The 27,862-nt window shown below is 39.4% G+C and overlaps 1 protein-coding gene across 6 annotated transcripts in view; it reads right to left on the bottom strand.

Moving 5' to 3' along the window:
- Window positions 1-27,862, bottom strand: part of ENOX1 (ecto-NOX disulfide-thiol exchanger 1) — a 383,297-nt gene that overhangs the window by 290,560 nt on the left and 64,875 nt on the right. For 4 of the 6 annotated variants that reach the window (XM_074859613.1, XM_074859612.1, XM_074859606.1 and 1 more), the window contains exon 2: window positions 11,403-11,473. The exons of 1 other annotated variant lie outside the window; for it this stretch is intronic. The gene's annotated coding sequence lies outside the window, so the exon portion shown is untranslated. Of the gene's footprint in view, window positions 1-11,402; window positions 11,474-26,604; window positions 26,658-27,862 lie in introns of all 6 variants that reach the window. One more of the 6 variants, XM_074859608.1, reaches the window with a different exon arrangement.

Here is a 27,862-nt window from a genome sequence, read left to right on the forward strand (position 1 = left end):
TTTGAAGGCCAATGTTGCTATTTTGTAAATAACAATTATTCTATCAGATGATCCGTGGTTAAGATTGGCAAACAAGGGGAGAGTTCCCAATTACTTTTTCTTATACATTCAAATATGCTAATACAGCTCACTTACGGCATGTTGCCTTTTAGCTTTTTGAACTGTTTTGTTAATCTTCTGTTTTTGCATGCTTCCATTGTGGATTGCATAAGGATCACTTATTCAGTGAGGAGAAGGCAGGGAGGAGTTGTGAACCTCCATTAAAATGGAAAACACAAGCCTGGAATACTTCACGATAAGCATAGAGAGAAATTTGTTTTCTGATGAGAAATAAAACAGACCCTTGAACTTAAAAGTCAATGACAGAAAAGAAAAAAAAAAAAAAAAAAAGATATGATTTATAGTAGTAAGTTATTCAGGAGTCAGTAATTTTTCAAAAGGATTAACAGAGCATATGCAGTATTACACATAATGAGATAGGATGAGTATGGGAAGCTCAATTTGCATGCTATTTAGATTCAACAGATAGTTAAACTGTTGATATCTAAAGTGCTGTTGTTGTGACAGTAAAGGTAGAGGTCTTGTACATCCTCTGAAAATTAATACACTTCAGAGAAAATGGTAAAAATTGCAATCCTTTGGTTATCTAGTGGGATTTAAACTATACAAGAATGGTATATACAAGATGGTCCTTTAGACGACTAAATTTCCTTCATATCATCAGGTCATGATGGTTGGCTAAAAAAGATATCAAGGTAACTTTTTGAATTCAGATCTATCTACCTCTAGGATTCAGCCAGGAATTTAATGCCAAATGGAAAACAGTAGGCAAGCATGAAAGCTGAAGTAATTTATCACTGCTATCTTTTCAACAGATAAGCATTTCTTTGTTTGAACAAATACACATTACGGTACCTGAAAACAAAAATGTTTTGAACAACACAGCTTCCACTGGGCTTCTACATAATGAAATTTCAGAAAACATTCAGTATAAAAGTTTTGGTGCACAAAGAAGATTATTAATTTTCCTTCCACATGACAAATAGATAAATACCTCTATGCTAAACACAATTTTAAGTACCATGCACTATTCAGGTTCATATTTTTCAATGCTTCAGAAGGCACAAAGAGATGTACTTAAATTATTAATTTCTCAGCGTATAAAGTTAAAAATGCCCAAACAATTCAATTGAAAAACAGGTCAGATGATAAATAATAACAATTGTTTTTCCGTATACTGCCGCTTACAAACCCAGTGTTGATATTGAAATAACCTGATTTCTTTTCATCTCATACATCATTACCAGTCATAATGATTTCTCCAATTCTCCTGCTGTAACCTCACTGTCTTGTATTTGTGCTGTCAGCAGTCAGCAGCAGCTGTATCACCAATCTGTGTTTCTTTTTGGTCATCTCGGTGATTAATCGATTGGAATTTAGTGTACGGCACTTTGGATGGTTTATGCCCCATTTTAACTGCTTTGGCTCAGCAAGGTAAACAAGAATAAAGAGCTATATAGTCCCTTCTCCTCCCCCAATGCTTATGAGGGAAAAATACAAATGACATACAAAATCCAGCTATCATGAATAACAAGAAATAGAAAAGGTGTTGTATTTGTACCTATCAGATAAAATGTACAAGATTCTAATATATACTCAGATGTTTTTTAAAAGCTGATAAAGACAATTGGAATCTGGAAGCATTAGTATTAGAGGAAATAAATTATTACGTGGGTTTTCTCTTGTTTTCTCTTCTACGTGATTAATTAAAGGGAGCCAGGTATCTATCATGTTTTGACACTAGTGTCAGATGTGACTGCTGATACACTGATCCAACAGTCTATCAAAATGGAGAATTAAAAAAAAAGAAGCTCTAAGTAGAACTAGAGTTTATAGCAAACAAAACCATTGTTTGTACCAAATGTCTACATGAACCTTCTAAATTTTCAGAAAGATAGAAAGGCCTGATCAAGACTTTGCCTGCCACAGCTAGTGACTACTGGAAGGAAAAGGAGAGATGGGTTCTCTTAAGAGTAAAGACAAGCACAGACAATAAGGAAAAAGTATTGGAAAACTGTCCATAGACAGTCTATTGGGGAAGAAGAAAAGTCAACAGAAAGGATCCTAGAGGTTCTTCACTGTGTTGTTGAATCTTCAAGGAGGAGAAAGAACTTACAAATGAATAAAGAAAATGCCTTTTGGAGGAAGGATGGATTTTATAATGGGAAGGAAGCCCCAGGGAAGACTGGGAGCTAAATGTGGAAGCCACATACAAAGGAAGTTAAATCAATGAGCGGAGAAGCAGCAGAAATGCAGTGTCTCCCCTGTTTTATTTCTATATTCACAAAAGCAACATAGAAAGTCACTTTGCTTTAAAAGGTAGAAGTCTAGTCCAGGCTAGCAGCCTTTACACATGGTGCTAATTTCCCTTTTGCCCTAGGCCTCCAAAACTACTTAGTACTGGTATTCAAACTTTAAGGTAGAAGTGGATGAGTGAAGAAGACCATTCCTTTCAAAGTCCTTTTAAGACTTCTTGACCAGAGAAGATCTTTCCTGCATGCTTAAAATCTTATAAGGATTCATAATTGAGCTTTTAGCTTATGCTCTCCAGAACAGGCAGGATTCAAGAAATTCAACCCATGGGCTGGCAAGCTTGTCATATGCTTCTTGAGATATTCACTACTTACAAGTGTGGCGAAGTGTACATTCTTCCATGGATGATAAACCCTTGCTCCTCAGGGAAAGACGATGAGAAGACAGTTTTTGGCCTAACATAACGCAGTTCTGCACACCTGAAGAGGCAAAGCCTGGCACAGTCCCAAACCAGATTGCAAAGAGGCGAGAACACTGCTGTAAAGAAGCCTTCACCGAAGAGCAATCTAGGAATGACAGGTGGATGAATGGATCTATAGCTGGGTCATATCCACGCTAGAAGCAAGAAGTTCTCAACAATTTTTTCCATTCCAGATTTTCAAAAGGATAATGTAAAAATTAATGTCTGCTGAACTGTCGGCAAGGAGAACTGCAAGAAAGATGATGATGTGGCATAATGAGGTTACAAACCAGACAACAATATGTCTGCAGTGTAGGAAAGTTATATAATAATTTTCTGAGTTGCCTGTATCAACTCAGAGAGAAATGTAGTCTCTACCAAGAGAATGTATTGCAGCAAGTCCCCTCGCTGATTTAGGACGCTAGCGTTTACCTTTCCATATAAGCCATCAGAGAGACAATTGTGTATTGTGTAAATACAGTGGGGACATGGATTAATTTCAAACCTATCACATAATCTGATGAGATTTCCCTTGAGATCTCCTAACACTTTGCAGCACTGTGAGCCATTATTTCCATACTTATTGGAAATAACGTCTGAGCCCAGGCAAGGCACAATATTCCCAGTGAGAGCTGTCATGACAGCAGTGGAATTAATTCTTATTGTCACTGCACACATCAAGGGTCTTTTTGAAATTATTAGCATGTACCCCAAATAATATTCAAATCCATGATGATACAGTATACCATAAAACAGTATCATTTGGAGCCTGCTAAATTTGGACGTATCTTCCTTGCTACATATACTGAATGCAAGTCAGATTTCACCTGCATTTACATAAGCCTGATGCAACTTCATCATCTTCATTGGTTGAGCCCCTGGCTTACAACAGTATGGAATTGGAACTGGATCTGTGACATAACAGAAGTACTCAAGATCCTTTTAAGATGCAATTTATTAAGGAGACAGACCTTAATCACAATGCGCTGTGATGCTAGTTGGCATAGTTTAGAGGATGAGCAAGATGCTTTTTTTTTTTTTATTGCAGTTAAATTTGTTCACTCTTATTACAGAGTTCTTTACCTATTTGAAATGTTCTCCAGCTGGTTGCTGTCATCAGATGTGGACAGATCCCTTTCTGCTTCACTATGAAACTAGCCGTGCTGGCATCTTTGGATGTATTGAAGACTGAGCTATGTTAAAATAATTTTTAGACTTCCAAGCCACTTTCCTGCAAACTTTTACCAAATATTTCTGGTTTATTTTTGCAAGGAAACTTTCTCCATTTTTAGCTGATCTGTTTCTCTTACCCGATTCATACAAGGATGCTTGTAAGACTGCAACTTGACACCATGGAAACAACTGTTTGGTCACTATAGTTGATGTCACTGAATGAATCAGGTAAGAAAATCATGGAAACGATTAAGAAAAAAAAAAAAAACAACACAAAAAATTAACAACCAACCTTGTAAACAAATTCAGTAACAATTTGGAACAACCTGGAAAGAAATGCTACTGAATGTGATGACTTAATTTCAGTTTTCAAAATTTCAGGGTTCTTTTAACTTTTTATGTTTCTCTTTGGATGGCAGGCACTGAGTAAAATCCAGTAAAATGGGTTCTAGCAAGCCCATCTCATACTCAACACCACATCTCACAATGAGATTGCTGCAGCTTCAAGCCCATCTCTGCCAAAACTTTCATGGGAAGCTGAGGCACAGCAGTCCTCTCCCCAAGGGCATGCTGAGACCTGACTTGTCCACTTAATTAGCCACTTAACCATTCTAGCCAAAAAAGGCTGAACATGCAGCTGCCTGAAAACAGCCTGCCATTGCCCAGCAGCTTTAAATATTTTATATATATCTTTATCTATGTCCATTTTCAGGACAGAAATAACCGTAGGCCAGAAATCTTTTCAGTTGTTGCATCCTACCCATGTTGATGCTACAGTGATGTCTATTTTATGGATCAATGTCGATTTTCATCGGGATTTTGTAAAGCTTTGGGGGAGAAACCTTGGAAAGAGAGATACTATTTCATAATCCAGGGCAGCCTTCTGGACATTTACCCACAACTAAAGTACAAATGCAAGATAACCACATTTTTATTTAAATAATATATTTCTGTATTTAGCAGGAATATAAAGACATTTAAGACTTTGCAAAACTTACAAATTTCTTACGTATTTCTTATAGCTACTAGGAACACACAGCTAAAAAATGCCATTCCAAGGTGATTCTAACTTTAGAAATAATAATAAATCATATTTACTGTATTACCTTAATGTCTTAATTTTGTCACATGTTGCATTAAAAGGTATCTTCAACTTTATTTCTCAAATATCATTGATAATGACTTAGAAGCAGCCACTTTCATCACTATCACATATGAAATCTCTGGAGATTAAACTTTAGGAGACACTTACAAAAAAGAAGTGCCTCTTTTATAGCCTTACTAATTAAATGCAACTAGTTTACTAGTATCCTGGAATTGCGGGTATTAAAAAAATATTAAAATCCCTGAGCATTTTTCCTTTGCATGTGATAAACGCTACAATCACTCTTTCCTTTTACGGAAAATACAGAGGAAATAATATTAGGTGACAGTGAATTTCATCGCAGCAGGTCGATTGAGATTGTCAGGATTCATTAGCATGTGTGTGACTGGTAAATAACTGAGTTAATTTTAGGTTGAGTGACATATTTAGAAAACTACGAATCACTTTATTTTGTGAATTTAATCAACCTTTGCTCTTCCCCAGATAGTTCAGCATACACCTGCAATATTAAGTTGAAACTGACTCTTTACTCTGCAGCCCTCACAAATACCAGTGGTTTGCAAATTTTCAAAACCATCAGCTGTATTAAATGCTGCCCTCCAACAAGGAGTTCAACACAAAGAAAGCACCATAATTACACAGAAAACAAAAATGAAAAAAATGAGAAAGCTAAAGAGGAGGCTTGATTCAACTGAAGTTTTAGCCAGATTTATGCTAAAATCTCAATTTTCTTTGTCTCTAAGAATAAAAATACTAAAGTCCGCAAAATGCCAATGCAGAAAGATTACTTCTCTGGAAACTTTCAAAAAAAATAGCTCCCATTGAAAAATTCAGTCAATCCTCGAATGCTTCTTTGCGACACTCTGTTAGCCCAATTAAATCATATTACAAAAACAAAAATTGCACTGCATGTGGATCTTTCAGTTCTGGATTCTGAAAAAGGCTGTTTTCAAGGGCAGGAAACATCTTTTTCAAAGTTTAGCTTTATTTGGAAATAAGTCAAAATTCCAAGCTAATATCATTTATTTTTTATCAGATGTCTTCTGATCTTCTAGCACAAAGTTTCTCTTAATTTCCAAAAGACGTTCTGTTAGCACCAGATTTGATATTGAACATGACAATATTTAGGTAACACAGTGGGCTTTATTATGTAAAATTTAAGCTGTGAAGATATGTGCTTGCAAAAAGCGCAATTACTCTTCAGTTTCATATTTTGAATATGCAAACAAATTGCTTGTGGATTACTGGCAGCTACAGCTTGGGCTCTGACATTTAACTGTTATTAATACGCGAAGCAATTAATGTAATTATAAATATGGAAAAGAAAAATATCAACACTATTTACATTAGTTAGTTACTAGGAGGTAAAATACTTTGTCAGCTGTAATACAATACAAATTGCTGCAAAGCTTTTAATACAATTATAACATACATATATTCAAAGCACTACAGTTTATATTCTAGGTCTGTCCTCCTGGGACCAATTTATGATACTCTATGCTGGGTATCTTGTCTTGACAAAATAATGATACTTCATTCCCGTGTTGCTACATTTGGCTACCACACACTTTATGCACGGGTAGGATCACAGGCCAAATCATCGCGCAGTGAATAGCAACACGCATTGCTGGGATGCATGAGGACGGGAAGCAGAAGGCGTGATTAGTATCTATACAGAAGGCACCACACATGAGTGTGCACCTGCCTCTCCAATTCGGAAACATTTTCTTCAAGTAAAAAAGCATAACAGAATCAACAGCAGATCATACCCGCTTGTTCAGTGATGGCACTGGTTTCTTGAGTGTTCATATTAGAAAGCCACTTGGACATTTACTCCTTCACCCCCTGCACGCATGGCATGTAGTGACAGGCAGCAACCCTGCAATGGAGGTTCAGGAGGTCTACAGAAATGATTCCTGCAGGTGACAGCCAGTTAGGTGAGTACTGTAAGGTACAAAAATATACTCACACCATAAGGTGACTGTCGCTTTCTTAAATACCCAAAGCCATTAAGCCATTTTAGCAGAAAGACTGCCTTCATTCTCCTTCATTTTCTTGCATTTGGAGTTAAATTTGTGTTCAGAACTACTGGTGTTATAAACAGTAACCAATCTTAAACAGGAGTATTTCAAAGATACTTATTAGTGCTTTAATTTTTAAGCCTGACAGTTGCGTAACACGTTACTAACATCCTCAGTGAATAGCACTGTGTGTTACTTGGTAACATACAGCATGTTTAGCAGTGTGACTCAGCCATGACCATTCCAGCGAATCAGAAGTCATTGCTCCCAGGTTCTCAGGTACCAAAGTGTCGTCCTTGTAATCACCTACTGTAAACACACATTTCTCTAGCACTGCAAAGGGAGACAAACCGTTGCAATGCCAAGCCAATTCAGAAAAAGGAAATAGTTTTAACACGTAACTTCTTTGCATAACTTTGAAAAATAGAAGGGACAACACAGCAGAGATTCACATGACTAAATACAATGCAGTGCCTAGATGGGGAAGCAAATTAAAAATGAACAGAGAACTGCTAAAAGCTGACACCTTCTCTAACCAAACCAAATTGTTACTGCCCAGTCGATACAAGCTGGTGCAGAGTCGTGCTTTATTTCTCAGCTGCTCCATGGGGCTGATCCAAAGCTCACCGAGAGCAACACAGTCCTTTCTGGATGAAGTCTCAAGTAAGAACAAGAATAGACAAAACATCTGTATGTAACTCCTAGCTCGGGGCTGGCCTAGGGCTGTTGCAACCTCAGCTTTTTGCTGGAGCAGCCTCAAGGCTGCTCCGACTCCCTTCCCCGCGGGCCATGGCCCCAAGGAGCAAACACAGCAGTTACAGCCCACTGTTTCATCCACGTTCCCCTTTCCTCTGAATGGAGCTCCCTTGCTCAAGTACTCCAGCAAGGAGCTTTTTGAGGAAACGGCCGTTCAAACCCGGCACTATCTGCTGTGGCATACAACTTTCCTGGTTGTAAGGGCAGGAAAACAGCCACCCTGCACCTCCTGAGGGCTCTTGTGAGTTGTACACACCTGCAATTCTACCAGCCACCTTCCACCCCATTACGTCAGGCCGTGCAACACCTTGTGTGACCCAGCTGCAGGGGACAATCAGGGGACTGCCTGCATGGTGGGCGACCGCTGCACGGTGGCAATTGACAGCAATGCCTGTGCAGCAGTGCTGAAGGACTCCATGCCCAGCATGGGAGCTTTGCTGTAGGGTCAGAGGAGGCACAACCTTTCCAGCTGAACTTCCCGGCTTCTGCCTGCTTGTCACAATTCAACATCACTTTCTGTGTTTAATATCTCAGATTTGCATGTAGTTTAAAAAAAATAAGTTGGATCGTGTCAGTTATTTCTCTGAGGTTTCAGAACATGAACTTTGCAGTTCTTCTGACGTTTGGCATAGGCTGCCACAGATGGAAGACAGATATCTGTCCGCCAACGTTTAAAGAGGACCAGATTTTTTTGTTTAGCGATTTTAGCTGTTTAGCACTCCCAATCATACAATCAGCTAGACCAACCCTTCCCTCCATAACAAGTGCATACACAAACAAACAAGAGAGACCATTGCCTGCGCAAGATTCACATGCATAGAGACATCTGGGGTGCATTGGGACTGCCTTGATGGTTAGTTTTGGAAAGAAAGGGGCCAACTTTTTCTAACCTGGCTTGGAAAGCTCTGAAATTCACATACATTTCTGCCAAAAGTGAGCTCATTTAATGAAAGGGAAAGAAAACAAGGTTGCCCAGTAGCCATTTAAGTTAACGTCAGCCGGGAAGATTTGCTATTTCTGAGTCTTTCCAACCCAAACACTGAGGAAAGTTGCTGAATTGATGCACACTCTTGCTAAATCAGCCATGCTCCTTTCCCAGCTGATGGCTGCCGATTTAGATTGACCTCAAATCCTCCAGCTTCCTCCCCCGGGTTACAGTCGTTCTCTGATATCGCACCTGATCTTTCACAGAAGTTTCCACACCTTCCAGGCTCATCACAACAACCCTTCGAGCATAAGCCGAAGCCAACTTGACACAACAGATTTCGGTTTTCTCTCAGAGGCACACATATGCCACAAAGACTGCAGTTCATCACCTACGCTTTTTAAACATTGCTGAGCACGCTCAAATGGGATAGCGCTTTTGCAAACAGGGCAGTGCTGCTGATTTTTCTTCACCCTTTTTTTCTCTTTTAAAGTAAAAAGTTGCTTAAAGCAAGTCTGTTTGATGTTAAGTTCACAACTTATGCTCAATGGGCTGTCTTGTGCTATGTCCAAAACCAGCACAGAAACACTGTCACCTTTTCCTGGAATCCTGTGCACAGCCTGGGGTATGGGTTTCCTCTTCTGCGCCAGCATACCCTGAGCCTGAATACTTCAGGGCTTGAAGTCTTCTTCCTTATGCAGAAGGGTGGTGCTACTGGGTGGTGGCTGCATGACTGTGTGCATGCAGGGAGAAGTTTCCAGGAGCAACGGAAAGTAAGTTATGCCATAAAAGTCCTACAGTCCTCCTTTCTTCCTTTCTGCATGATGTCTTGGGAAAAATTCAGGGAGAAAATGAACACTGACAACTGACAGGCATTGGGCAGTGTCTTGAGGAAAGCAGAGAAACATGCTACCCCACGGACAAGGGCATGGATGGCGGGAGGGGAGAGGACAGACGGCTGGTTTGCTCCCAGATGGGGATTAGAAGTTGCAGGTGAACCAAGGCCACATGACCTACTAATAGCAGCAGCTTCCTGCTCAAAATAAAAAGCAGGTTCACACATTTGTTCTCCAGTTCGGTTCAGACATAAGCTGCAACACAGATGTTCACAGGGCACAAAGGGGACACCCAACAGAGCTGGCTGCAAAAGAAAATTTACAGGAATGACAGCAAGTTGCCTTTTACAGCAGGCTCTCTAGAGAGGCAGTAAAAGGGAAGCTCATTCAGCTACTATTTTTTTCAGAAGCTCCTCCTTTGTAAGATCCCACTGCTGCCAATCTCCAGAGACTGAAAATGAACTAAAAAGAGGAGGAAAAGGCAAAAAACATGGGAAAGAAAAATAAAGGAGCAAAGGAGAAAACAAAGCAGAACAAATGAGACTGAAGAAATGCACCACAAAGAGGGAATAGTTGAAAAGGAGAGAAGTGAAGGCACATCCATAGATATGAGAAATATTAAGGAAACATCAGATTACATGCTAAGATCTTTTGCACAAATTCTGAAATCACTGTTAGACATAGGATCCTCTTACAGACCCAGACACAGTTCACTGTGTGAACATCCAGGAGATCCAGTAGTAGGACAATCATACATTAAGTGATCCAGGCAGGTACCTGACCCCATACATAAAATGGAGACAATGGTTCCTCTCCAGCTTTTGCCAAACAACAGGTGAAGCACACTATGAAAATATTTTGCATTCTTATTTTTATAGACAAACAACTTACTGCAAAAACCCATTTTTGTGCAGGGGTCCTCTACATCAAAAAATGGTCCTGGATTTTAGAAGAAGAAATCAACCTCTCCCCCATTACAAATTTCTTCAAAGTTTCTCATACAGATCAAGCTAAGTTCAATTGTTACATCCATGTACTCAAAAAACCATTTCCTCTTTAGAGCTGAGACTCAAAGAACTGTCTATGTCTATAAACTCTTTAGAAAGAATAAAACCTTCAAAATCTTCTCTTGTTTCTCTTTCTCCATTGATAGGAACTCAGTAGAGTTTCAAGCATCATGAAGTATGACCTGACTTTTAAAAAAGAAATCACCTAAAAATTGCTTCGTTATATGCAAGAATGTATTTCTGAAACTGCCTGAATATTTTCTGTAAATGTTCCAAGTGAGATAGTAGCTTCACTGAAATACTAGAGAAAATTTCCAGGACCTTCAGTGTACCCAAGATTTTGACCTTTATGGCCATTTTCTTCCCAGTTTTTAGTCACATTCATACCTTTACTACCTTTAACAGTTGCAAAGAAAACCAAAGGAAACACAGACAAAAAGACAGTTAAAGCACAGCCTCAAGTATGGGGGGGGATCAAGAGTAGAGCTACTTTTTCCGACTCACTGATTTTACCTTCAAAACTTCTTACTTGCTCATGGAGACTCATCTTTGTGTTCACTCTGAAGTCAAATTTGTAGGTTTGGCTACACATTTCTGAGTAACTGTGAGCATCATACCCTTCCCAATTTCTGCCACACAAATACCACATGTGTTATTGAAAATTCAGCAAGAAAATATCCATCACACTGTCCCATTCATGGCAGTTGAGATTTATCAAGAGCTTTAAGAAGTTCAGCAATAAACTGTCAACAAAACTCACACACACTCCATCCCACACAAAACATGAATGTATCCATTACACATACCTATTTATTGAAGATACTCTCCAAGTTTCAAGCATATAACCAAGAATTGCCTCAAGTTCAGAGTCCAAGATCTGAAAAGGAGATTATATATATTTTTAAACATCACTAAAAGTATATGGCTTAAGGATATAAAAGAAAAAAATTTATTGTGCAAAGTTACTATTTATAAATGAGTTTATGAGCTAGTTCTTCTAAAGTTGTGCATCACCTGAGATATGTTGTGGGTGCTAACAATAACGATATGATAATTTTTAGGGTATTAAATTTAAGATATATAATATTGTATAGATTCTTGGGCAACTTCTACATATGAATTCAAAATTAGTAGAAAACTCTGAAAACACACCAAACTTTCAAATAGCAATTTTGCTTGTCATGAAAGAACAAAACCAACACATTGAATATGCAAAATTGCCAGTGGCATACCAGAAAATATAAATGATTTAGGAAACCACAAGCATCCCTATGTATACTGAAGCAATCGTCTGCTTTTAGTTTGCAGCAAGACAGTGGCATGAATAGGGAAACCACATAAAAATCATGGATATCATTATATGTATTACCTCTTTGTTGCCCAAAAATGCTGAACATGGCAGTTCCGCTACAGGTGTGAAATTCTAGATGTATATTTTTGTAAGCATATGTATAACACCTAATCACAATTAGTCCCAGAGTCTCCGTAAATTTTCCTGGTGATTCTTGCACAGTAACCCTGAGAATAATGCAATTGGTAAGTCTAATGTGCTTAAGAAAGCAAAAAAGAGGAGGAGAATGCATCAGGAGAAAGAAACAGGCTCAGCAGACCAAAGAAAGAGACAAAGGAGGGAAGAAAAAGAGGAAAAAATAGTTCATGTGTCCAAATGAACTTGGTCCAATCTTTGTTCTGGGCAATGACTTCTGAGATGACCACATGAGCTTCACTGTCGTGAGTACATGCTGTATTAAGTATCTTTGTGGCACCATTAGCATCTTTGAATTCTGCAGCGGAAAACACTGTTTCACACAGTGCTGCCACACTGCCACAGCTCTTAGAAGAAAAGAATTAAGAGTCCGCATTAGAAAAAGTCTTGTCTCTTTCATTTCCCCACAATTTTGCCTGAGCTTTTGCCTGCAGCTGCGCTACTGGTACCCACCACATGATTCCCAGTGCAGGCAAAGTGAATCACCCCAGCAGAGTTAAGACGAATCAGTTATAGAACTGCCTATACCCACTATGCATCAATGGTCACCTGGCTGGGACCACCCATGTTCTCCAGCTGAAGAGCAGGCAATTTCTTCTCCAAAGGCTCGGCCCACCAAAGGAGTCCTAGACTCCCTCTGTTCCCTTCTGTGAGTTGGTAATTTTCAAGCAGAGAGACAAAATGTAAATATCAGCATGGATAATTATTTCACTGCTCATTTTTTTGCAAGATAATCAGACAGAAAGATAAGGGTCGCTCTGAGAAACAGAAGCAGTATTTTTATCCAGCAATTGCATGAAAGATTCTGCCAATTCTTCTTACAAAAGCAACAGTTCATTGATTTGTAGCTGCTGCCTACTTTCATGTGCAAGAACAACAACTACAGAAATCCCTCACTGGTCTTCTCTACATATTTTCAGGCAACGTCTATAAACATGACAACTTCTGGGATTATTTATTCCATGAACTATGTGCCATTCCTGCTGTTGATGTCAACTGCAGAGAAGTCAGGCTCAGCAGCTCAGATGCCCACACAGGGGCACAAGTAACACCACTACATCTCTGCCGTTTGCATCTCCTACTCAATTCCCCAGAAGAGGTTTGCACAATAAGGCAGAGAGAAATCACAATGCGAATCTCATTCAAGTTAATGTGAAAATCAGCCAAATATCACCTCTAAACAGTGGGAGCTATTTACTAGGTAATACCAATAAAACACTGCAAGTTCAGAGGCTGTCCAAAGTTCCCTTTATTTTCTACAGTAATGTCCTCCATTTTTTCTGCATGTCCTTCTTCATCAGTTAGCCTTGTAACACCTTTTCCACACAGAATCATAGAATCACAGAATATCTCGAGTTCTAAGAGACCCATAAGGATCATCGAGTCCAACTCCCTGCTTCTTGCAGGACTACCTACAACTAAACCATATGACTAAGAGCATCACCCAGATGCTCCTTGAACTCTGACAGGCTTGGTGCTGTGACCACTTCCCTGGGGAGCCTGTTCCAGTTGCCAACTACCCTCTCAGTGAAGAACCTTTTCCTAATGTCCAATCTGAACTTCCCCTGATGCAGCTTCATTCCATTTCCTTGTGTCATGTCACTGGTCACCAGAGAGAGGAGATCAGCACCTGCACCACCCCTCTTGAGGCATTCCCTAGGCTGTGCTTTCCCCTCTTACTTATTCCACTCACCTCTTACATGCTTTTATGGCTGCCCATTTTATCTTCACTTGCAAGGCCTCTACAGATGACTACAAGCACTCACGTTACCGCACCCTGATACGAGTTACCACCCATCAGCTGAAGCACGTTAACCTCCTAAATGCATGCTGTTCCCTAGCTGTAACATCTTCATCCAAGTGACCTTCACAACAGGTAGTAGATTCCGGGGACTGAATTGTCAGGTCCAGCAAAACTTGTGTCATAAAGGTAACCTTCAAAATACCAACCGGGTGTAAAATTCTACTAATGCAATAACACATGAAATGATATTGCTCAAAGACACATCTCAAGGGATTGTTGACCTGAGAATTTCTTGTGACATATTTATAGAGAAACATTATGAATTATTGCATGGCTGAGATAACTCTGTGACAGAACGTTTGCAGCCAAAGATAAGAACAATTGTATGTAAGTATAAGCACACGATTTGCTGTGCATAACATTAGCGGTGTTTAATTTAGAAATGACCACCCATCTGACTGTACCAAAAAACTTCATAGAGTTGCTAAAAGATGACAAGGAAAGTTTTTACTTGTAGCACACTTTCTATCTTTAATAACACCAGCTGTCGCTTTTATGAACACATCATGCCCTTCACAGTTATCCCATATTCTGCAAACACCGAAAAAACCCCAAACCCTCCCACAGTTATTAACATCTGCTTCATTTACTGATTCTGACAAACTGAAGGACAAAGGCATGATTTAACAGATTGCTCTGCGTAAAGAAACAATGCAGTTCACGAAAGGATTCATCAAATGCCCCTGTCAGAAAGCTTTACAAAGCACAGCTTAATGAACGTATGCAAATTACTATAATATATAAAATGCCTGATACCACTTCAACAAGTAATGTGCTTATGAGATCTATGTAGAATGGTAAGATGGATCAATCTAATTTGTCTTAGAAATAAAGTGATTTGATTTCCTCCAGATAATTTCAATCTATTTTTTTTTAATGCCTTGTGGCATGACAGCAGCGCATTACATACAATGAACCACTGCTTTAGACCCTAGAAGATGTGATTATTCAATAGAAAAAGCATTCAGCAACAGACAAACTGGAAGCATACTGGTACACTTCAATATTTTCTTTCAATGTTTTGACATGCTGGCATTTTTAAAAAATTGTTATTTCCAAGCCTTGCTGCATTTAAACAGCTCCTATTTTTATTGCCATTGCTTGATGTGAGGTTGAAGCCTGAGTGTAAGTCAGGCTGATATTTACAGCATGAGGAACTGCTCAGATATGAAAGCATATCAGAAAACAACATGCATCCAGGATGATCACTGCTGTTGCTGTTTACAACATTATTGATCTAGAGATCTGATCATTTTCTTTTCATCAAGATAAGGAAAGAATGGCTTATGAGCTAAAATGATTTTCGATGAAAAAACCCAACATTTTCTAGAGCTTTTTTCCCCCTGACAACTGAAAAGTTCTTTTCATCAACTTACCTAAAAAAAAAAAAAAAAAAAAAGCATTTTCAGTGTTTTCTCAAAGAAGCTAAAATCCACAATCACCATTTATGAATTTATGGAAAAATAAATAGAACTTCTGTAATTTTTTACCTGGAAAAAAACACATGGAAAAGAACACGACATAGTAAGTGCATCAGAAACCAGAAGGTTCAGAGTTTCTGGATCTTGGCTTTACTATTTAGGCTGGGCAGGTGTGAAAAAGAGAGAGGACTGTGAAGTACCATGATTATCTCCTTTTAAAGACCTTTTTTTCTCTGAAAACATCTGTCAGAGAAGCCTAGGTACAGCTAGTGATGCCTTGGGGCTGAGATGGATTATATCACTGTTTCTGCACTCTTTATTTTTCAGTAGAGGTGCTACTCACCCTTTGAAATAAAGTCCTCAGACCATCATGTGTACTAACATAAAACTGATTCTTGATAGTTTATTATTTTCCACCACTTTCTTACACCTTCAGCACCCCCCAGTCATGCAGACTATGGATACAGAAAACAAATTGTCTGGCTTCTTCATGTTCCCAGTCACATTGCTCTGGAGTCTGTGATGGACAAGGTCCTGAGTGCAGTTTGCCAGTTCTTTTACATGCTGTTTATTAGGTCTACAACTCTCCAGCTGGAGGGTGTCCATCCCATTCTACAGAATTCAAGTTTTCATAGGAAATCAAAGGAACTCTGATGCCGGGACTGCAAAAGGAAAACAAACAAACGCTCCCTAAGTAACACTTTCTTGGGTGGTTCTTGGTTACAGTATGCTAGGAAAAGAATCCCTGATGTAGCAGTCTAATAGATAAACAGTTTCAGCTCTTATATCATCCGTTATATGTTTCACATTACTACAGAAGTAATTGCTGTTACTGTCAAAGCTAGACACAAGTTTTGATCAGTGCCTTAGGCAAAATTACTAAGTTGGGCACTACTTGGTGCAGGATTCTCAAATATCTGCATAACGGGACTGCAGTTTCTGCATTGAGAATTAACTAAACTATAAAATAGGAGTCCAGGTTGAAACACCACGTCAGGAATGTATTTTGATGTCCTCATTTTAAAGGCATTAACTTGTAAAATTCCTTCCATTCTATTACACTGAATATTCAGTATGTGCCAAGCACTGTGGAAAATGTTTTTACTTCTCTGCAAATGAATATACATTAGAGTGAGTGCTTATAAGGGGTGATATCTTTAACACTTTGTATCACTTCTAGATGCCAGTTAGCAATATTTAACAAAGTAGACTGTTCTCATTTTTGCTTTTTCTTTTTTGTATTCAAACTTGCAAGATGGTGGGTTCTCCAGCTTCGCATTCAGTCAAAGACTGAAATCGGGGAATAAATGAACATGCCAAGCCTTTCTTTATTATGCCTCATTTCTCAAAGTAAGTCACTCAGGCTCCATCATTATCATCCCTATTTTAAATCTGTTCTTTTTAACATAAATCCGCAAGTATAGAAAATGTCTCCCCTTTTGACTGTACATCAAGGCCAACAGATTCACAGTTGATGTAGTTAATAAAGGCAAATTAAGGAAGCTCCATCTAACACCTCCTCTCTTATCTCCTGAACCCATATGAAAACATACTAATTATAGTAAGTAAAATCAAACATTCTAACTTTTCCCTGAAATAGGGAGGAAATTACTATTCTTGGGAGTCAATCTTCTTACAGCTCCCTTAAGATGCAACATCTAATAGATTTCAGGGTGAAAAAGGAGCCTCCTGTACAGATTTCGGTTTCAGGCTAATAAAACAGCTTCAATAAAGTATATTAACCTGCACACCATCATTGACAAAATTACAGTCACACACTGTGCGCAATGGAGTGTGCTATGTGAAAATACGATAAAATATTTTCTTTAACCTGCTATTTTTTTTTCCATTGGGGACATCAGTGTTTAAAGTCATGGCACAGTGCTTTAAAAGAAATAGGTGGCAAGTGGAACCAGTCCCCTCAGTCCTACATCCCTACCCGCTAGCAGATTCCTGCCACCCATTGCAGCGAGGGCATTCACCCATCACTGTTACAGACAGAGGTATCTATAATGGACAGCAGCGTAATCAATAACAGCAAATGGTTCTGGGACTATCCTGAACTGACAGTAAAGTAAACTAGAAAGTGAAATTCTTTCTTTGATTAGCTTCTTGGCAAGCTAGCATAAACCCATGTTCCTTGCTGAAAAAAAGAAAAATGAGAAGGTTTGTAAGAATGCAGACCTTTTACTACTCAAAGAAAGCTAATTTCTAATGGCTGAAAATGCCCTCTTTCCCTGACCTGTGGGAAAATGCAAGAAAGGACTCACTGTTCTATAGTCTGTCTCAAAAGTAGCATCCAAGGTACAAAGACACGCAGCCTGAAATATTTCTGTGAAAGTACAAAGTATTGAGCAACTTTACTGTGGCAGGCACTTCTGAAGGGAAAGGGTCTTCACCTGCCCTGACACAGGCAGAAGAGGCACACAACACAGCCACCGCTTTTGGTTTGACAATGAGAAGCCTAAGCTACCTTGCTGCATCTCTACAGAGGGTGTGAGATATGCAGAAACATGCTGCCATCACTGCAGCCTAGAGGTTGGAATAGGAACTCCACAAGGAAGCTTTGGGTTTTTTTCTTTTAAAAGAAAGGCAGAAGCACTAAGCTGCACTATTTCATGCCAGTGAAAGCCTGGGTAAGCAGCTGAATGCAATAGATGCAATAAATCTCTAACCCTTCCCTTTTTTAACTAGTGATAACTGCTGGGAAAACCCTGTTCAAATAATCACAAGGAATGTAAAAAGGGATTCCAGTAAGTTGAACATAGATCATATTTTTCACAGTAAGACCTATGAGGGCAACGTGGGTAAGTTCAGCATGCCCATGACATTCAGTTGTCCTGAAATAACATCTAGCACCACAACATCTGAAGATTATGATACCTCATTCCTGCATAAAAGGAGGAATCATTCAGAACTAGCCACGAGTAACATCCAGTTTCAGAAATCACAGGTGAGAAAAAAAACATAGAAGAAACATGAGGACCATCATGTCCTACTTGTAACAGACACCCACTGTAACAGGGGCCAGCTGTAATTCACAGGTGTTTGCTCAAATTATTTTCAGCATTACCAAGAAGAAAGGACAACATTCCCTATTGTCTCAGAAGTAAATATGAAAGCTGGAGCTGTGATGAGGAGCAGGATCAAACAACTTGAGAGGAGTCTAGGAAGCCTTTCTAAGCAGTCAGTCATGCCTCTTGCTAATAGTGGAGGACAGGCACCAAAATGTCATTCTCTGAAATGTCAGAAATAATAAGGAATATCTCATCATGATAAGTATTATTAGCAGACAGGATAGTGGCAGAATTAGTTCACCACAGTGATGATAAAATAGAATTAGGAAAGCAGAACAATTTTAAGGAAAGGTAGCTAAAAATACCTGCCCAACGCACACTCCTCCCAGTCCTTCTCATCTCCAGTATGATGATGCTTCAAAGTTAAATGTCCCAACAGATAACCCTGTACTCTGTCTTCTACCATCAAGATCAAGCATTGTATGCTGTGGCCTGTAGTCTGCAAGGGTGGTGTGTCTGTACGAATGATGAGGATAGCTGCATTTTGTTCCAGTTACTGAGAATTAGGAGCAGAACCTCATTGCCTGGCAAGCTTTCAGCACAGGCTTCAGCTGGGAAAAGTCTGGGTACAGTGCTTGGGCTGTAGTATTGAAGGAATATACTACTCAGAACGACAAACTGGGTCTTGCCTAGTTTCCTGATCTTGCTTCGTCCACGAGGACCGCACAGGATCTGTTCCAGAGACACATGCACACCACGCAATACTTTCCTAACACCACTAACAAAAGACCAAGACTGATGTCCCAAATGTTTTTGGGGAAGGCAGCTGACATCCCCAACATCAAGGGTCTGGCAACAGCAAGATATTTACACTGACCTCTCAGACGGGGACCTTCTGGCATCTATCAGCAAACAGCAGAATCCACCAGCTGCTGGATTAAACATAAAATAGGTGATAGTGCAAACACATAAGCAGTGGCCAGTCTCCCTTCTAGCCCCTTTAGTAACACTATGACTTCATATTGCATGCTTATTTTTTTTAACCTCTGTAAATGCTTCTATGCAGTCTCACAAAACCTTCCCTAAATTTACCAAATTCTGTCTTCAAGTTATTTTGGTTTTCTACTCAACTAGTGCATTTGGAGTTTTTTCCAGAACTTCACCTCTTGGGATGTTTGAAAAATTTCTTTTAATTTTCAGTCTAAATTCATTCCAGACTAATTAATAAACATATTATCTTGTGTTGATATTATCCTTCAATTTCAACAGCTCTCCTCCCTCCCTCGTGTTTGCCCTCCAAAGATATTTAGAACAAAGTTTTTTCCTGCATATTATATACAAATTATAGGGAATAAAGGCTTAGCATATTTTGTCAGAAAGTCAGAAGGTAACCATCCACTGGGAAAATATATTTAACTTAATTTTTGTTAATGAACAAAAAGCAGACACTGATTTCTTTTCCTAGTTACTCCAGTATAAACCAGGAATGATTATACCTGCATGGAGAGCAAACTATAACTTATGGCTAGACAAAAGGCAAGAATTGAATCTGAGCAGGCTTCTGCCTAGGGCTGCAGTGAGGACTGTGAGCACTAAGCTGTCAGTGGAGCACAAATACCTAATAGAGGAGGGGAGAGCAGTAGGCATCTGTCATGTAAGAGTCATCTTTTTAGAGGCCTTGGAAAGGAAAAGACATTGACCACAGACTTCCTCTAGCCCAAAGAGACTTGAAAACCAATGAATCCAGCATCTAGACCACCTACTCTCTAGGTAAATGCTGCATTTGCTCCAGTTCAGATCGGACATTAGGAAAAGGTTCTTCACTGAGAGGGTGGTCGGCCACTGGAACAGGCTCCCCAGGGAAGTGGTCACACCATCAAGCCTGTCAGAGTTCAAGGAGTGTCCGGGTGATGCTCTTAGTCACATGGTTTAGTTTTAGGTAGTCCTGCAAGGAGCAGGGAGTTGGACTCGATGATCCTTATGGGTCTCTTCCAACTTGAGAGATTCTGTGATTCTATGTCTATGCAAAAGGCAATTTTATCTACCCCCCCTGGTTTTCAATGTAACTATCACACTTCTGTGTTGAATTCAATGCCACTCAAATGTTTTAGGAATGGTCTCAGGACTCACAATGCATCAAGCTTCTCTGAGTCCTAAAGCACCCCACTGCTGTCTCCAAGCCGTGGTGGCATTGCCATGGACAGCACCAAGACTTCTCACTTCTTGAATCATGATGTCTGAACAGCCACAGACCCTATATTTAAATACCCAAGGAAGACTGAGGTCCAGGACAGAGTGACTGATCAATGTAAATCAGATGGCTCTCCAGCACGGCTGTTCTGTATTGATCTCCAAGACTTCAGCACCTAGGGGGGATTTGTCTCACTAACTGAAGATGTCAATATCTAAGCTCATCACCTTGGGCTACCCTTAATTGAGAGAGAGAAATAGGTACCTCTAGGGCTCAATTCCTCTCGTCCTAATGTGGATATCTAAAATAGCTTAGATGAATTGCATTCACCTATAGGGTCCAATGATCATAAAAGGAACCTAGGGAGAGTAGCTTTGATGTAGGCACTTACGCTGTAGATAACTCAAGGTAGTTGAGACAAATCTTACTGCTGAAGTCTGCCTCAGGAGAGCTGGCATTCAGACAGATCTGAAGTCACAAAGAGTGATTCAAAGGATGGGTTTTCAATGACACCATGATCTAATCTGTAAGTCTTTATTCAGTCCAACCTTTTCTTGTTGAATTTTAAATAGAAAAATTTGAGATTTGGCTCAATGATAGCAGCAGTAAAAGTCATCATTAATCTAGGAAGACTGATTTATGAGAAAATATTAAAATAACTAAATATGTATAGCTTGACTAAAGCCACTATTAAAAGAGAAATATGATAATTATCTACAAGCTCTGGAAGAATACACACACTAAAGATTTTTTTTTTAATAGGGATTTTCAGGAAACTATAGCTAAGAGTAATGTGATTATACTAAGCAAAGTAAAATTTAGGCTGACAGGGAAAAATTCCTAATAATGAAGTGTATTCTATTGTAGAATAATCTTCCAAAGGAAATTGGCTGAAGTCCAATCACATCTAAAGCCAACTGGACAAAGATCCGCAGAGAACAATCCTGCATTAGCTACAAGATGGACTAGATGACTCAACAGCACTTTTCCATTTTTAAATTCCTATCATTCCACTGTATAAAATAATCCAATAAGCCAAAGGGAAGAGGGAAATAGGCTTAGCAACAACCGCACAGCTGTCTCTTCTTCGAGGTCTGCACACTGCAATCAGTGTGTCTTGCACTGATTGCACTGAGGGAGGAAACATCTGCATGTGGTCAGAGTACCGTATTATGTCGGTGCTACAAAGTCATATGCCTGTTGTCCCCTTCTCCCCCTTTCTCCACTCCGTAATAAAATAACGTTATCAGAAGAATCGACCCTGTGTTGTAAATGTATCAATCATGATTTTTGCTGCACCAGCTACTCATAATTGGTTTAAGCTTTCTTGATCTCAGATGCCAATTGGTGTTAAACAAAACAGAAAAAATAAATAGCCTGTAGGCACATATTTCCACCAAAATAATCTTGCCACATGTTGATCTACAAGAAGTAGGGTAACAATATTTTCCTAAAGTTATTATGCTCATTTTTAAAGCTGTGCAGTAGTTTACTCTTTAGTTTTGAAGAGGCTTTTACATTTTATAGCTAAAATAACTTGCTGAAGCTCTGTGTTAATATACTGTCTGTTTTCTGTTACACTTAAGCCACAAATAACAGAAGTCTTCTTAAAGAATGACTATTCAATTTAGTTGTGGATTTGGTTTCCCTCTCCAGAGAATATTAGATAGTCTTAACAATATATACTTATTAAAAAATACATTTTTTGAAGAAAGTGCTTTCAAGTGTAACATTAGCCTTCTACAACACATTGCACATCCACTTTTCCCACAGCAGTCGCACTCTAATGCTGACCAAACCTCTTCTACGCACTCATGGAGAGGTCTGAGATTTCAAAGAGTATATTTAGGATGTATAGCAGGGGACTTTTCTAAAAAAGATTTTGAAATAACATCATCATCTGAAGAATATATCTGCATGCCATCAGGTTCTTTGGTTGGTTTTTTGGTTTATTTTGGGTTTTGTTGTGTTCTTTTTTTTTTCCTCAAGTGCTCAATTAAGCATACATGGCAGAGACAAGATTTCTGTTTTTCAAAAGAAGGAATATTAATGGACATCTATGTCTGCATAACAAAGCAACGATCAACAGCTCACAGCTTACACCACCGATTCTGAATTATTCACATAATTTCTCCCTGATTTCTTCCCCTTTCTCCAATGAACTTTCCAAATCAGAACCCAAACTACTATTTTCCTACCTTCTTTCCTTTGTCAAAGGAGATAAAAGAAAGCAAATATTAGAATTTTACCACATGCAATCCTTCTAAATGCTTATACATTTGAGATCTTTCCTCCTCTCTTCTCTTAAGATAATATGAGACATAAAACATGAATTACCCTTTAACTGATACAGCTGCTAATTCCCACTCCTGGCGATAGAGTCAAGGCAATAAAGTGGCAGCTGTGTCCATGCAGCCTACCTGCACCTGAAACTGAGGTTGCCTTAGCAGAAGCAACCCACTGCTTTTAATTGGTCTGAACATATGTCGAGAGAAAAATTGACTGTTGCATTACAGTTCAAAGGGGTTGGACATACACTGCTGCAGGACGGTGCTCAGAGTGGCCTGAGATGCTGTAAAAGATAGAAGATAATCAGCAGGAAGGCACTGGGGGTCAAGAAGCAGGTCTATGGATGGCAGGGGCGTGGGTACATGACAGGGGCAATGGGCAGGGGAGCAGATGGTTAAAGGGCGCATATGAAGCAGCATTTCATCATCTCCAAAATGACCATGAGGCAGAACACACTACCTACCAGAAAGCCCTAAAGGTGTGAGGAACTCCTTTTATTCTACATTTTTCTAGGCAACCTAGGCAGAGCTCCGTATGAAAACCCACCAATGAAGTCTCTGTGCTGCCCTTGGGCTTCTTTTCTGCTTGATGTCTAAGCAAAGAAAAAATGAAAACCAAATACCAAAACCAGGGTATGGTGAGACAGAGGAATGGAAAAGGTGATTAAAGCATTTTCCAAGTCCCACACAGAGGGGCAGATCAAGGAAGAAGTGGAAGGAATACTTTTTAAAATTATTTTTAGGAAATTAGCACTAGGAAATTGGTTGTATTATACTTAATGCAGATAGCTATTTCTAATTATGATACTGTAACCAAAAGCTAACCTTGCTGTAATTTTTCACTGATATACAATGTTGAAAGAATTATGAAAAAAACCTGAGAAATACTGTATTTCCATTTTAACTAAATTGGTGAGAATCAACCATTGAAAACTAATCACATGTAAGGATTACAAAAAACTCAGCTTGAAGGATGGCTTTTTCCAGCAGTTAGAAGAACTGTCAATATAGCAAAGACACATGAAAATACCTTCACAGCTTTACAGCAGAGTAACTACTTGATTTCTTTGTCCAGTTTTGCTTTGTTCTGTTAGAAGATGTGTGGCCAGGCAGTAGCCATGAAGGCTACATAATTTCCCACTGCAGGTTTCTGCACTTATGTGGAAATATCTGGAGAGAGGGATGATTTAACAACTGAGTATGTTCAAACACAGGGAGTTTCTCGAGGATGGGCAGGAAAGGGAGAGACAGCCATTCCTGCAGAAACGTGTGGGGAGCAAACCCACAGCCAGGCTCCAGAGGTGGCAGAAAGAAAGGGTCATTGCTCATGGATGTCTTCCAGTGAGGCTTTCATAGCATCTGTGGTTAAACTTGAGAGCTGAAGGCTGGAAAGAAAGATCAAGGGGAAGACTATTCCAAGGAGACCATCTGCAGAGGGGCAGACCTGTTTTCAGTCCCTTTATTTCAGGCTGTCTTTCACAGCAGGTCACAGTTTTCTCTATTAAGAGTAATTTGGCTCTAGTTTAGTATCATGCACTGTAACACTTAGCATTAGGTATGAGAAGTTTTTGGGGACATTCATTCACTGTGCTCACTTTTAGGAAGCCAAAACTGCCTGATATGAAGTCCTGCGACAAGCTCAGATTATTCTTGAACAGATAATGGAAAATTGAAAGAAACTGGAAAAAAAAAAAAGACACTTTTATTCAACTGAAATGAATAACTTGAAAGCTAGGAAAAGCATTTGGGGGCTTGGGATTTTGTACATTAGCATTTAATAGTCCTATTTCAGCAGGGACTCCAGGGGACCAGGTGGTGAAATAGGAAGAAACAAGCAGCACAGTGATAAGAAGTGTGGAGCAGTGGTCCTTGTTTTAGGGTAAGCAAAAGGAAACCATCTCAGCTGGAGAAAGCAGAGAAGGCTCTGAATTAAAGGTGCACTTTTCAACATCAAATTATTTCCCACCCCCTCACATGCACAGTGAAAGAAGTCGTGGGAAATTAAAATGCATGAAGATTGGGAAAAAAGCTTTCCTTATTCTTAATATCTTCTAATTTGGGGGTCTGAGTCTTGACTTTCAAGCTTATATTGCTATCAGTGGAACTTTTCTTGTTTTGCTTTGAGATGCACATTTTAAGCTATTCTCCTGAGGACTCTTGCAAGATTTTGCTTGGACAGTTTTGAGTTTTGCGATGAGGGGGGACAAAAGGGAGTATAAGGGGATAATCACCTTTAGAAAGTATTCATATATGTCTGCAGTGTGTCCCAAGAGCTTTTAAGGACTAAGGCTTTTTGTGTCTAGTGGGTGACACACTCAGGTCCTTGCAAAGCCGAAATGCTCCTGGGCTCCCCCTCCAATGCATAACACTACACGGAGCAAATATATCAATTACAGGTCTTTTTAAAACTATAAACACTTACAAAAAGATATCAAAATTTGCTTGGCATTCTGAACTAGAAGAAACGGAAACAAATTCATTACAGATGAGATTCTTATAACGACATACAAAAAAAATGCAGCAAGTTTACAGGCATTAATTGTTGCAACAATGTTGAAGTGTCTGAGTGCAACTGCATTACCCACTTAAGCCACAAATTGTCAAATATATTCATGCAGTGCAGGCATATCATATTTTAAAATAATCCAAATCAGTTAGATAATACTCTTGTTCTGCACATGAAGTCATTCAACATTTAAAAGAAAAAAATCTTTCCAGTTTTCCTTTAGATCTCAGGTGGATAGGATTTTTCAACTTAAGCCTCCCTAAAACACAGAGGACAAAATACAGAAAGCATTGTACAGATTTTGTAATTTTAGGGTTTAGAGGCATGTATCTCACATCTTCATCAAGAACAAAGGCCTAGGTTCTTTAACCACCATCCCCACCGCAATCTTAAAATATCGTGTTACAGTCTTCCAGCATTAGATTCTTCTGTGGGTTCAGGTAAAGGGAAACCAGTTGTCCACAAACTGTGAAATTTAAAATATGTGTAACTAATCATAAATATGGAAGACTAAAGACTCCCATCTTTCTCTTAGGAAAGAAAGACACTGGCACACCAGCTTTTGAAGGATTTACTTCCCAAGCATAGGATCATGAGGTCTGCTGGTTATACAGCATTTTCACATGACTGAAAGAAATTTTCTAGCCACTAATAACATCAGTTTTATTTTTAATGGGGCTGTTCTGAAGAAAAATAATTAACATATGGTTGACTTCCCATATATTAGAGAAAACAATAATAGCGACTAAATCAGTATCTTCTGTGGCATGGCATAATTTCAGCTGTCTTGGTCATGATGAGTTGTGCGGCTGACTCATCTCACAGACGTATATCACATGAGATGAGAACCAACACAAATCATTTGCAATGTCAAGGATTAGATTTTACCTAAGACAGAGGACAGAGGACCCTATTACAAGGGACTACCTAGAAAGCAGCAGCCAGCCAGCCATTATCTCTGAGTCACAGAATATCCCTGACAGGTGGTTAATTGATAATACTGTATCATGAGGCGATCTCTACGGTGTCAGCTTGATTGCTAGGCTTCAAGTGAGGGCACGTAATCTTGGCTTTTCACAGCCCCTGAGTTCAAGGTGTCATTCTGAATGCGTGGTTTACAAGCCCCAGATCCCTGCAGAGTTAAATTCTTATAAGAAATTTGTATCTGCTACAAAAGGGGCTCAAAGCAATCTCAAGCTGTGGTGATGCCAGAGAAAACCTCCTGGGATGTTGTGTCCTACCAGTTATGGCCACCAACACATAAGTAGATGTCAAAAAGAAATCAGGACACTGACTTTACCCGAGAAGCTCTTGCCAGGACCTGCTAGATGATGTTTAGAGATGTTGCCTGAAATAAACAAAATAGGGAAATGATTAATGGCATCGAGTCTGGCAGGTGGGTTCTTATCCTGGCAGACACTCAGCAGACTGTGGGTTTGACTTAGTCACAAAAGGAGGATGTGGAGAAGATGGATCAGATAACAAAAAAAGTCTGCAAAACACATGCCTCTACTTGGGATCTTATTTATTAACACAGCCATTCAAGCTTATTCTTAGAACATGAACTAAAATAAACAGAACAATTCTAGCTGTCAAGAGTACCACCAATTAATCACAAGGATTCCCCCATTTCAAGAAAAGCAGAGAGGCATCTAAGCTACCATCCACCTCCTGTCCAGGTTTCCTCTATATTCAGTGTAGCAAAGCAACGAGCTTATGGACTCCCGACTGAGATGGCTGGTTAAGGACCTAGGGGTGGATGGAGTAAATCCAAGCTGTTGCTGTATCACATTTCCATACAGTGTGGGGAGAGACAGGTAATGCCAAAATGCAATGCAAAACATAGCTGGGCTGAATCACTCTCTGAAGCTGCCTCTCGGCTGCATGGGGAGAACAGGCACCTAACTAACATCTGTAGGATCAGATCTGGATTCATCCCACCTCCACCTTGGCACAACAGACTCTACAAAAATTTAGCATGCCAAAGGATTAATCTACCCATCATTTAACTTAGATGTCCATAAAATGATTGCTGGGGTTCAGAAAATATGAGTGGCGTGGTAGACAAACTCCTGCTTCCATCAGTCAGCTTTTCATTAACATCATTCATCCTGTCGTCTTTATTCTGAAAAAAAATCTGCATTCTCTCTTTACCATGCAAATACTTCTTACATAATAAATACCACAGCACAATGAAGCCTTCAGTGCCCTTTTTTCCTGTTGGTAAACTGTCTCTGCACTGCTTCATGCTGAAACAATTTTTCAGAACTCGGCACACACATTAACTGTAATATTTCTTCCCTGTGTAAGCACATCCAAAGATTGTCTTTCCCTTTTGTCGTTGGTAAGGAAAGGCATTGACATCCAAGATCTTCAGCTCTACCCGCTGGGCTGAGAATTTTTGCATAGATGAAAGCTCCTCCTAGGATTGTCCTAGTTAGGAGAAGCCTAGCTTAGACCTTTCTCCAAAATGAATGAGGTGTGCATGGTGGATTGTTCTGGTTTTGTTTTTGTTTCTTCTGTTTCTTTGCTCTTCTGTTTGGTTCCCAAAAG

Source organism: Strix uralensis, chromosome 2 (assembly GCF_047716275.1).
Source record: "Strix uralensis isolate ZFMK-TIS-50842 chromosome 2, bStrUra1, whole genome shotgun sequence".
Classification (NCBI taxonomy): Eukaryota; Metazoa; Chordata; class Aves; order Strigiformes; family Strigidae; genus Strix; species Strix uralensis.